This window comes from Nicotiana tabacum, chromosome 17 (assembly GCF_000715075.1).
Source record: "Nicotiana tabacum cultivar K326 chromosome 17, ASM71507v2, whole genome shotgun sequence".
NCBI lineage: Eukaryota > Viridiplantae > Streptophyta > Magnoliopsida > Solanales > Solanaceae > Nicotiana > Nicotiana tabacum.
In genome coordinates, this window is record NC_134096.1 from 106,031,501 (window position 1) to 106,043,834 (window position 12,334).

Consider the following 12,334-nt stretch of genomic DNA (forward strand, 5'->3'; position numbering starts at 1 on the left):
AACACAAGGGAAAATTGTATGATTAAATCGTCAATCAGTCACATTCCTCTCGTACAATAATTTTTTCCAAACTAATTAAACACATGTTAAAATGGCATGAGTAGATAATGACCGGCATGAACAGGACCACAGAACTAAGCTCCAGCTTCCTCCATCTGTTACTCAATTATGAAGGAATTCGAAATACGATAACTCAACTTCTCTAATTTTTTGTCGCACTTATACATCATTAGAAACTAGATGAAAATTAATTACCCTCGTCATCCCAATTTATTTGGTACCCTCGGTTAAAAAAAAAAAGACATATTTTTATATTTAATATCTCTTTTTATCCTTAATGAAATAATTTCCATCTACGCAAATTTTTATAATTTATTTTGGACCACAAATTTCAAACAGCGAAGGTCCAAATATACCCCTGTACTTTCGAAAATAGTCTAAAATTACCCCTCGTTATACTATTGGGTTGTCTATACCCCTGCAGTCACACTTTGGGTTCAAATGTACCCCTCATTTAAACGGAGGGACACGTGTCATCGTCCTGTTGGCAAATTCTAAATATCTCCTAATTAATTAAAAAAACTCATTACCCATACCCGAAAAAAAAATTTCTAAAGCAATTCTTTTTTTTTTGTAAAAACTAGAAAAAACTGAAATTATTTTTACTAAAAATTAAAAAAAATGAAAATATTTTTTTTCTAGTTTTTACAAAAAAACTGAAAAATAATTCCTAAAACAATATTTTTGTAAAAACTGAAAAAAAAAAAAAAACTGAAAAGCAATTAAAAACTGAAAAAACTGAATTTCTTTTAACTAAAAACTGAAAAAAAAATTATTTTTTCAGTTTTTACAAAAACATTGCTTTAGAAACTTGCTTTTCGGTTTTTTTTTTAGTTTTGACAAAAAAATTGCTTTAGAAATTAATTTTCAGTTTTTTTAAAAGCAATATTTTTCTAAATTCTGGAAAAACTATTTTCGATTTTTCCAGTTTTTAGTAAAAAAACATTCAGTTTTTTTTAATTTTTTACAAAAATATTGCTTTAGAAAATTACTTTTCAGTTTTTAAACAGTAAAGGAAAGATTGCAATTGGGAGGACAAAGAAGTGATAATCCAGGCTCCCGAAGAAGATATTACTACCCATGTGAAAGGGGTTTTAAGTGTATATACTTACCCTTTCACATTGGTCTCCCTCGACCCTATTGTCTTCGATTTTTGCCGCCAATACCGAGTAACCCTGGGCTAAATCTATCCTTCTTTTTGGCGGATCGTTATTTTGATCCGCTTCTTCGTGAACAAAGTCGGGGGGTGCCTTTTACCCTCGACCACCTCATTAGGTTGTACAGCCCCCGCCTCTATCGAGGTGGGTTAAAAAAACTCCATAGCCGGGCTACTAAAGTGATGTTCTCGAGTATAGACAAGGACCAGGGCTGGATGGGCAGGTTCGTTCGAGTGAAGAGGTAACGACCCGGCTGGTCATTTTGAATATTATAACTCCATTCCCTCATTTACTGCTTAAATTATATCTTACAATTGTTTTATGACTTGTCGGGGTAGTTGGTTCAGGTCCGGAAGGAATTCGTAATGAATTGAGACACTTAGTCTCATAATTTAAAAAATTTAAGTTAGAAAAGTTGACCGGATGTGGACCTATGTGTAAAAGACCTCGGATTCAAATTCTGATAAATCTAATAGCTCCGTATGGTGATTTTGGACTTAGGAGCGTGTCCGGAAAATTATTTGGAGGTCCGTAGAAGAATTAGGCTTGAAATGCCGAAAGTTAAATTTTTGGGAAGTTTGACCGGGGGGTTGACTTTTTGATATCGGGGTCGGAATCTGATTCTGAAAATTAAAATACGTCTGTTATATTATTTATGACTTATGCGCAAAATTTGAGGTAAATTAGACGTGATTTGATAGGTTCCGGAGTCGTTTGTAGAAATTAAAAATTTTAAAGTTCATTAGGCTTGAATTGGGGTGTAATTCATGGTTTTAGCGTTGTTTGAGGTGATTTGAGGGTTCGACTAAGTCTGTATGATGTTTTAGGACTTGTTGGTGTATTTGATTGAGGTCCTGAGGGGCTTGGGTCAGTTTTGGATGGTTAACTGATCAAAAATTTGGACTTGAACAACTGGTGAAATTTTATGATATCTGATGATGTTTTCCTTCTACGCGATCGCGTGAATGCGTCTGCGATCGCGCATGCTTAATTGGTCAGTGGGGGTTTATTTCTACGCGATTGCGTGGGGATATCTGCGATCTCGTAGGGTTAATTTGAGGCAGTGACATTTTGTACTTTGCGATCGCATGAAGCGGGACGCGATCGCGTAGCTATGTGAGCTTGTTATTCGTGAACGCGTGAAGAAGGTCGCTTTCGCGTAGAGGAAATTGAACACAAATGGAAATCACGCGTTTGTTCTTCGCGATCGCGTAGTTTGGTCCGCGATCATGTAGGTTTGTGATGTTGTGCATCACGATCGCGTGGGAAAGTCCGCGATCACGTAGAGTTAAATTTGGGCGATGAAAAATTATTCTTTGCGATCGCGTGGGAATATTCGCGATCGCGTAGAGCAAATGTCTGGGTAGAGAGTTTAAGTTCTGAAAATAGGACTTCGTCCCATTTTCAGTTTTTGACGGATTTGAGCTCGGGAAGAGGCGATTTTCGGGAATTTTTGAAGGAAAACAATGGGGTCTTAACTCAATATTGGTTAAATTACACGAATCCATGGTTGTTTTTATCATTTAATTGGTGAATTAAGTTGGAAAAGTTTGAAAACCCTCTTAGTTTAAATTGAAGATTTGAGGGTCGAGTTGGGGTCGGATTTTGATAAAATTGGTATGGTTAGACTCGTGGTTGAATGGGCTTCCGGATTTTATAACTTTTGTCGAGTTCCGAGACGTGGGCCCCACATGCAATTTTTGAGCTAAAATTCGGATTTTTATGGAAAAATTAGCATTTTTTTATGGAATTAATTCCAATGAATTTTATTGACTGAATTATTTATGGCTAGATTCGAGGCGTTGGGAGGTCAATTCACAAGGAAAGGACATTGCAGAATAAGAGTTTCACGGCTTGAGGTAAGTAACATTTTTAAATCTGGTCCTGAGGGTATGAAACCCCAGAATTTTATGTTATGTGATTATTTTGGAGGTGACGCACATGTTAGGTGACGAGCGTGTGGGCGTGCACCGAGGGGATTATGACTTGGTCCATCCCATGAAACTGTAAAGTTGAATAATTTGTTGTTAGCTATATGATCTCTATGTGTTGAAGAAATTTGACTATAAATCATGTTAGAAATCATGCTTAGGCTATGTGATAGTACTGTTGGGACCCACCGAGGTCACGTACTTGTTGAATTATTTGCTAATTGATATCTTGTACTCAGCCATAATTTTTCTTGTGTATTACACCTCAGTCTTTTCTGGATATTTGTTGATACACTATGTTATCTTTGTTTGGGCTGATCTTTGTGATTTCTGAGAGCCCGAGAGACAAGAGAGGTTGAGGACTAAGTAAGGCCGAGGGCCTGTCGGTGAGGTAAGGATATTATGGCACGTGAGTTATCCATGCAGGATATTATAGCACGTGAGTTATCCGTGCAAAACATGAGTTGTCCATGCAGATTATGGCGCTTGGGCTATAGGAGCCCTTCCGGAGTCTGTACACCCCTAGTGAGCATGGGTACCTATTGAGTGTGAGTGCTGAGGGCTGAGAGTCGAGTGGTTGAGCTATTGTGGTGAGTTGAGTGACTGTTGCCAGAGAGGCTGTACTTGTTTTACATTTGTTGTTGCACTTGGTTGCTATCTGTCATTATTGTGAAATCTCTGAAAGATTTTATATCCGGAGTACATGAACTGTATAAAATGGATTTGACTTAAACTGCCGGATTTGAAAGCATGTCTATTCTTTGCTGGAATTACTGAAAGTGAACTATAACTGTGTAGCTCGTCATTATCTTCAGTTCCTTAGTTATTATTGTTATTTGCTGAGTTGGTTGTACTCATACTACACCCTGCACTTCGTGTGCAAATCCAGGTGTTTCCGGACATAGCGGGTGTTGATCATTTCGCGCAGTTGATTTTCAGGAGATTTTGAGGTAGCTGCCGTGTTCTACAGACCTTGTCTCTCCTTCTCTATCTCCTTGTTTACTGTATTTGGTCTCAGACTATTATAGACCGTATTTTCCAGACTTGTATTCATATTAAATGCTCGTGTACTCAATGACATCAGGTTTTGGGGAGTGTTCGTGTCACTATTTGTTGGATTTTGTATTGTATTAAATTATTGTACTTTCAAACTTAAGAGAAATTGTGGTTTATCGAGATTATCGGCTTGCCTAGGTTGGGATTTTGGGTCGTGACAGAAGACTTCGGACCTAATCCCGGACGAGAATATGCCATTTCCCGAGGAATAGAACATGAAGCGTAAGTATAATTCTACTGTTAGCTCCTATTGTTTTGCTCCTTTGTTTCTTACCGATATCCTTTTCCATGATGTAGCAGTTGCTTGGATGCCCGGTGCTATTCCTAACCTTAAGAGCTGGGTACGGGACTTGGCTTCGACCTCCACATATGCCGAGTGCTCGTGGAGCGACTTATCAAAGGGCTGATGAGAGGCTAAAAATCATGGTAAGCCTCTTCCCCATGAATTCGATGATTCGAACGAAATGACTTTCTTATACTTAACTAATTCTCTTGTGTGTAGGCCAGGGCAAAGATGCGGTCATGAGGCCCTCATCTGGCGAGAAAGAGACTTCGGCCCCGGTTCCAAACCCGGTGAAAGACAACAAAAGAAAAAGGGCCTCTACCTCCGAGGATCCAACACTTAAGACAAAGACAGCTCGTAAGCCGAGGAAGAACACCATCCCTTTGACCGAAGAATCAATTCGGCGTCTAAGGGATGAAGATGAAGAGGAAGAAGAAAACGATGGGTCCATACTGGTGGCCCGAGTGAAGAAAACCATCGATGCCCCAAAGGCAGCGGGGTCGATGGCGTTTGATGAGGCTCCATCTCGAACTGAGGGGATGTCGGAGAAGGACTCAGGCAAAGTCCCCGAGTCGTTGGAGATCAAGGATGCCTCCCACCGAAGTCAACAAACGGTGGGTATATCTGAAGGGCCGGCCCTGAAGCTCTTCGAACTGAGGAGAACGCCCCAAGTGACTCGCTTGGGGCAATAGTAATTGGAGACTCGCCTACTCTCCCTGCTTTTTCCGAAGGGGTGATTCGGGAAGCCCGAGCTTTGGGGACCCTCGAGGTAGATGGGACCCCATGAGGGAGAGGACCCCTTTCGCGATTTGTTTACCGTTATTGAAGATGTTGCCGGCCCGAATGAGGCGTCGGGTCTTTTCTCCGAGGTTCAACGAACCCTAAATCGAGTAAGTCCCGATTCCTTTTGTTGATGTCATATTTTTCCATTTTCTACCTAACTTTTTCTCTTTTTCGTATAGGCTTTAGCTCTTTATCAAGAGGAGTTTTCCAAGTCTCGAATGGAGCTGAGCTGATAAGAGGCCGACTTCCGAGGGCTTTTGGAAGAGAGAAATACCCCCAAACTTCTTAATGGGCAGAAAGAGGAAAAGATCAAATATCTCCAAGCCGAGTTGGCCAAGGCATACCAAGATTAGACCTCCTGACCAAGCAGGTAATGATAGTCTTAAAACCTTATGGGCTCGATTCGGGAATGGTGGCTAATATTTCGATCTCACAGCTGCAACAGAAGCTTGAGCTGATCGGGCTGCTTCGTGAGGAGGTCGATACGATAAGGGCAGAGACCTTGGGGTGGAAAGAAGGCATGGACCGTCTCGCTGCAGAAAAAGAGACTGCTCGAGCCCAATTATCATTGGCCGAAAGTCAACTTCAAGCCATGAAGGAGAAGAGCTCGGTTCAAGCAAGAAAAATAGAGGAGCTCGAGGCTCGGTTGGCTTCCGAACTTGCCAAGGACAAATCTGAAGCCGAAAAGGAAAAGGCTGAGGCGGATGCAATCGTGGCAGTCTATTGGGCCAATGCTAAAGTCACTCAAATACAAGCGAAAAAGGCAGCCGAAACCGCTCAAACTCGAGCATATTGGGTTGCTGAACTCGCCAAATGCCAATCTCGGAGGGAAACCCTCGAGGAGATCCATGCTCGAGGTTTTGATCTTACCGAAGAGATAAAAAAAGGCTAAAGAGCTTAAAGCCGATGCCAGAGCCTTGGCTTCCGATAATGGTGATGATGATGATGGGAGTGGGAGTGGGTCTGAGAGCGGGGAGGAGCCCGATGGAGAAGAGACTGCCACCGGAGATAACCAGGAAACTTAGGTTTTTTCCATATTGATTTTTATGTAGGGTTCTGATTGGACGTTGTAAATACTCTTATATATATATAAAGATCTTTTCCTTTCCCGGCTTGTCTCTATTTTATTCTCTGCCTTGTGAAGATTCATGCCTTATGAAAGTTTTCATAAGTTCGTGGCCTTAGGCAATTTGATCGAAGTCGGACCTTGTAGCCTTTATAACCGAGCGAGTGTTTGTTCGAACTTGAAGTAAAAAGTAGCCCTTAGGCATAATAGTCGAGTGTATTTGGTTTCTCGAACTCGAAGTAAAAATAGCCTTTAGACTTTATAGTAGAGTGAGTGATTGCTTTTACTCGATTGAGTGATTGCTCGAACTCGAAGTAATGTAGCCCGTAGGCTTTATAGTCGAGTGAGTGATTGCTCGAACTCAAAGTAAGAGTATCCCTTAGGGTTAATAGTCGAGTGAGTGTTTGCTCGAACTCGAAGTGATGTAGCTCGTAGGCTTAATAGTCGAGTGAGTGATTGCTCGAACTCGAAGTAATAGTAGCCCTTAGGCTAAATAGTCGAGTGAGTGTTTGCTCGAACTCGAAGTAAGAGTAGCCCTTAGGCTTAATGGTCGAGTGAGTATTTGCTCGAACTCGAAATGATGTATCCCGTAGGCATTATGGTGGAGTGAGTGCTTGATCGAACTCGAAGTAAGAGTACCCCTTAGGCTTAATGGTCGAGTGAGTGATTGCTTGAACTCGAAGTAATAGTAGCCCTTAGGCTTTATAGTCGAGTGAGTGTTTGCTCGAACTCGGAGTGATGTATCCCTTAGGCTTAATAGTCGAGTGAGTGATTGCTCGAACTCGAAGTAATATGTGGCCCTTAGGCTTATGTGGGGTTTGATTTCGTCGATTTTTCGGTTGGTAGCCCCCGGTTTTTGGATAATAGATCGCGAAATAGAAGATGGATTCTGATATATAAGATATCAGTAAAGAAGAAAATTCTCTTTATGTCATTATACATGTGTTTATGTTCTGTACCAAGGATCGAGCAAACTACATGAGCATGGTTCGTTTTGACCATTTGGCTCTTACAATGTTTCCTATCGAAACCCTGTTGTCATGAAGTAACTTTCTTGCATCGAACTTGATATATTCGAGGGTAATGCCCCCCAGTATTCAAGGTTGACTGTAAAGAGGCCTCGAATACTATTGAATTGTTCTAAGTTAGCACGATCAATGGTTGCCTCATTAAAAACCTTGCCAAAAAACCCATTTGGGACAAAACCGGTCTAAGGGAAAAAGAGTGCAACGCGTGCTTTCAGGCCTAAAGGCTTCGAGTTGAATAATACATCCTTGTTTCTGATCGAACACCTGCAAGGGTTAATTTTGACATATAAATGAACATTAGAGGGTCGTACCTTAATAGTAGTATCGTTTTAGGTACGCCACGTTCCAATTGCTTGCTAGTTGTTTGCCGTTTATTACACCGAGCTTATAGGATCCTTTTCTGACGATTTCGAGAACCTGATACGATCCTTCCCAATTCGGACCTAGTTTTCCTTCATTTGAATTTCGGGTGTTGAGGGTGACTTTCCTTAGCACTAAGTCCCCGATTTTAAAATATCGAAGATTGGTTCTTCGATTATAATACCTTTCGATCCGCTGTTTTTCGGCGGCTAATCGGACAAGAGCCGCTTCTCTTTTTTCGTCCAATAATTCAAGGCTCATGTTCATCGTCTCGTTATTCGACTTATCTGTTGCATATCGAAATCTGATGCTAGGTTCTCCGACCTCAACCGTGATAAGAGCTTTAGTGCCATAAATCAATGAGAATGGTGTCACTCTGGTACTCGATTTCGATGTTGTGCGGTATGCCCATAGAACTTTGGGTAGTATTTCTCTCCATTTTCCTTTAGCGTTGGTTAATCTTTTCTTAAGATTTTAGATGATGGTTTTGTTGGTCAATTCAGTATGTCAGTTCCCACTGGGATGATAAGGTATTGATAGGATCCTTTTGATTTTGTGGTCTTCGAGAAATTTAGTTACTTTGCTTCCGATGAATTACTTCCTATTATCACATACAATCTCGGATGTCATCCCAAACCGACATATGATGTGGTCCCAAATGAAGTCTATCACCTCCTTTTCTCTGACTTTCTCAAAAGCCTGTGCTTCAACCCATTTAAAGAAATAATCAGTCATAAACAAAATAAACTGAGCCTTACCTGGGGCCGATGGGAGGGGGGCGACGATGTCCATTCCCCATTTCATGAAAGGCCAGGGAGATAAGACCGAGTGGAGAAGTTCCCCTGGTTGATGAATCATGGGAGCATGTCTTTGACATTTGTCGCATTTTCGAACGAACTCCCTTGTATCCTTGTCCATATAAATCCAATAATATCCTGCTCTGATTATTTTTTGGACCAATGAATCAGCACCAGAATGATTCCCACAAGTGCCCTCATGAATCTCACGTAGGATGTAGTCGGAATCTCCCAGTCCCAAACATATTGTCAGTGGATCATCGAACGTCCTTCTAAACAGCGACCCATCATTGGATAAGGTGAACCGTGCAGCTTTTGTGCGTAGAGCTATAGATTCCTTTGGATCCGATGGAAGTTTCACGTTCTTGAAGTACTCTATATATTTGTTTCTCCAATCCCAGGTTAGACTTGTGGAGTTTATCTCGGCATGACCTTCTTTGATTATCGATTTTATGAGTTGTACGACAGTCCCCGAGTTGAGCTCGTCATCCTCGACCGAAGAACCTAAGTTTGCAAGAGCGTCGGCCTCAGTGTTCTGTTCTTGAAGCACATGTTACAAAGTCCATTCCTTAAATCGATGTAAAGTCACTTGAAATTTATCCAAGTACCTCTGCATTCAATCTTCCCGGACTTCAAAAGTCCTGTTGACTTGATTTACAACGAGGAGGAAATCATATTTAGCCTCCACGACCTCAGCTCCCAAACTTATAGCTAGTTCGAGACCTGCAATCATGGCCTCATACTCGGCTTCATTGTTAGTCAATTTTATAGTTTTAATAGATTGTCTAACTACATTACATGTGGGCGATTTTAGTACGATGCCCAGTCCGGGACCCCTTTGCGTTCGAGGCACCGTCCGTAAAGAGGGTCCAGACTCCCGAAGGGATACCCGACTTTACCAGTAATTCTTTTTCAATCTCGGGTACGAAGGCCGGCGTAAAGTCAGCCACGAAGTCCGCTAAGATTTGAGATTTGATAGCGGTTCAAGGTTGATACTCGATGTCGTACCCGCCGATCTCTATGGCCCATTTGGCCAATCGACCTGAAAGCTCAGGTTTGTGTAAAATATTTCGTAGATGATAAGTTGTTACAACATGTATCGGATAACACTGGAAATATAGTTTTAGTTTCCTAGAGGCACTTATTAAATCAAGCGCTAATTTTTCTAAGTGTGGATATCTAGTTTCGGCCTCACCTAAAGTTCGACTGACATAATAAATAGGGAATTGCGTACCTCGAATTAGGACTCCACTTAATGCTATCTCCGAGACAGTTAGATACAGAAAAAGCTGTCTGTCTGCCTTCAGGGTATGAAGCAACGGAGGGCTCGATAAATACCGTTTTAGCTCTTCTAAAGCTTGTTAACATTCCGAAGTCCATGAAAAATTGCTTTTCTTTTTAAGCAAAGAGAAAAATTGGTGGCTCATATCCGAGGATCTCGAAATGAATCGGCCCAGGGCGGTTATCCGTCCCGTTAGCCTTTGCACGGCCTTTACATTATCTACTATTGTGATGTCCTCGATTGCTTTAATTTTATCGGGGTTAATCTCGATCCCTCGATTGGACACCATGAAACCGAAAAACTTGCCCGAGCCAATCCCGAAAGCACATTTTTCGGGATTGAGCTTCATATTGTACTCCCTTAGTATGTCGAAAGTTTCCTGCAAATGCTTTAAATGTTCCTCTGCTCGCAGGGATTTAACTAACATGTCATCAATATAAACCTCAATTGTTTTTCCTATTTGCTTTTCGAACATTCTGTTTACTAGGCGCTGATAAGGTGCACCAACATTTTTTAGGCCGAATGGCATTACATTATAACAGTAAGTCCCGTACTTAGTGATAAATGAGGTCTTTTCCTGATCCTTCGGGTTCATCTGTATTTGGTTGTACCCGGAATAGGCATCGAGAAAACTGAGAGTCTCGTGGCCGGCCGTGTCATCGATCATACGATCGATATTAGGCAAAGGAAAAGAATCTTTAGGGCATGTTTTATTCAGGTCTTTATAATCTATACACATTCTAAGCTTGTTCCTCTTTTTAGGGACTATCACCATATTTGCTAGCCATTCAGGGTACTTTACTTCCCGAATGGACCCTATTTTAAGAAGTTTGGTTACCTCGTCTTTGATGAAGGCATGTTTGACCTCGGACTGGGGCCTTCTTTTTTGTTTTACCAGGTGGAATTTTGGGTCCAAGCTTAAATTATGAGTGGTGATTCCCGGTGGGATACCTGTCATGTCAAGATGGGACCAAGCGAAATAGTCTATGTTAGCAATATAAAATTAAATAAGCTTTCTCCTGAGCTCATGATCTAACCCCGTGCCTAGGTATACCTTTCGTTCGGGCATATATTCGATTAGTATGACTTGCTCCAGTGCTTCGATTGTTGATTGGGTAGCGTCGGAATCATCGGGAACCACGAAGGATCGAGGGATCCTATGTTCATCATCTTCGTCAGTCTTCTGATTCTCTAATTGGGTCAAAGCTGACATTTGTGATTGTTATTTGATATTCCGTTCCTCCTTCGAATCCGATCCTTTTGCTGATGATAATGATGATATCGGAATCACTTTATCGACGACAAACATTTCTTTTGCGGCCGGTTGCTCCCCATAGAGCATTTTGATTCCCTCCGATGTTGGGAACTTCAAAACCTGATGAAGGGTCAAGGGTACAACCCTCATATTATGGATCCACGGCCTTCAGAATAGGGATATCTCATATCGCCTTCGATCACGTGGAACTTTGTTTCTTAGATGGTTCCGTCCACGTTAACTGGCAGGATTATTACGCCCTTAGTAGTTTCACATGCCACATTGAATCCGTTTAGTACCAAGGTTGTGGGCACGACTTGGTCTTGTAGACCGAGTTGCTCTACGACCCTCGATCGAATGATGTTGGCCGAACTTCCTAGATCAATTAACACACATTTAACTTGAGTTTTATTCATAAGTACAGATATAACTAGTGCATCGTTATATGGTTGCATGATTCCTTTCGCATCTTCGTTATTAAAGGACAAGGTTCCTTCAGGGGTGTAATCCTGAGTCCGGGATCGCTTTTCTCTTACAATCGACATCTTAGTGCGTTTAAGCACCGACCCTTAGGGGGTATCGATCCCACCCATGATCGTGTGGATGATGTGTTGTGGCTCTTCTTGTTCATTTTGTCTACTGAAATCCCTGTTTTTGAAATGGTTTTTGGCCCTGTCACTTAAAAATTCTCGAAGATGTCCTTTATTGAATAATCGGGCTACCTCCTCTCTTAGTTGCCTGCAATCTTCCGTTATATGGCCATGAGTGCCATGATATTCGCACATTTGATTGGGATTCCTCTGGGAAGGATCAATCTGCATAGGTCGAGGCCATTTAGTATCTTTGATGTGTCCGATGGCCGACACGATAACGGATGCATCGATGCTGAAGTTCTACTCCGATAACCGAGGTGCTTCCTTGGGTCCGGTATGTCTGTCGAATCCATTCCTGTTTATCAGCCCTCGAGATCCTTAACCTCGATCATTCCTTTTTCCACCTTATACGGGGTTGCGTGAAGGTTCGCTACTCTTACGATCTCCATTATACGGCCGATATCGATCTTTATTTGACCTTGGTTCTCGGTCGATATCCCTTTTAATATCGGACCCAGAACCTAACTGGTCGTCTTCGACTCTTATTTTGGATTGATACCGATTGTGCACATCGGCCCAAGTAATAGTTGGGTACTCGATTAAGTTATGCTTCACCCGCCGCGAAGCCATCGAGTTTTGTTCGTTTAGACCTTGAGTAAAAGCTTAAATAGCCCAATCGTCTG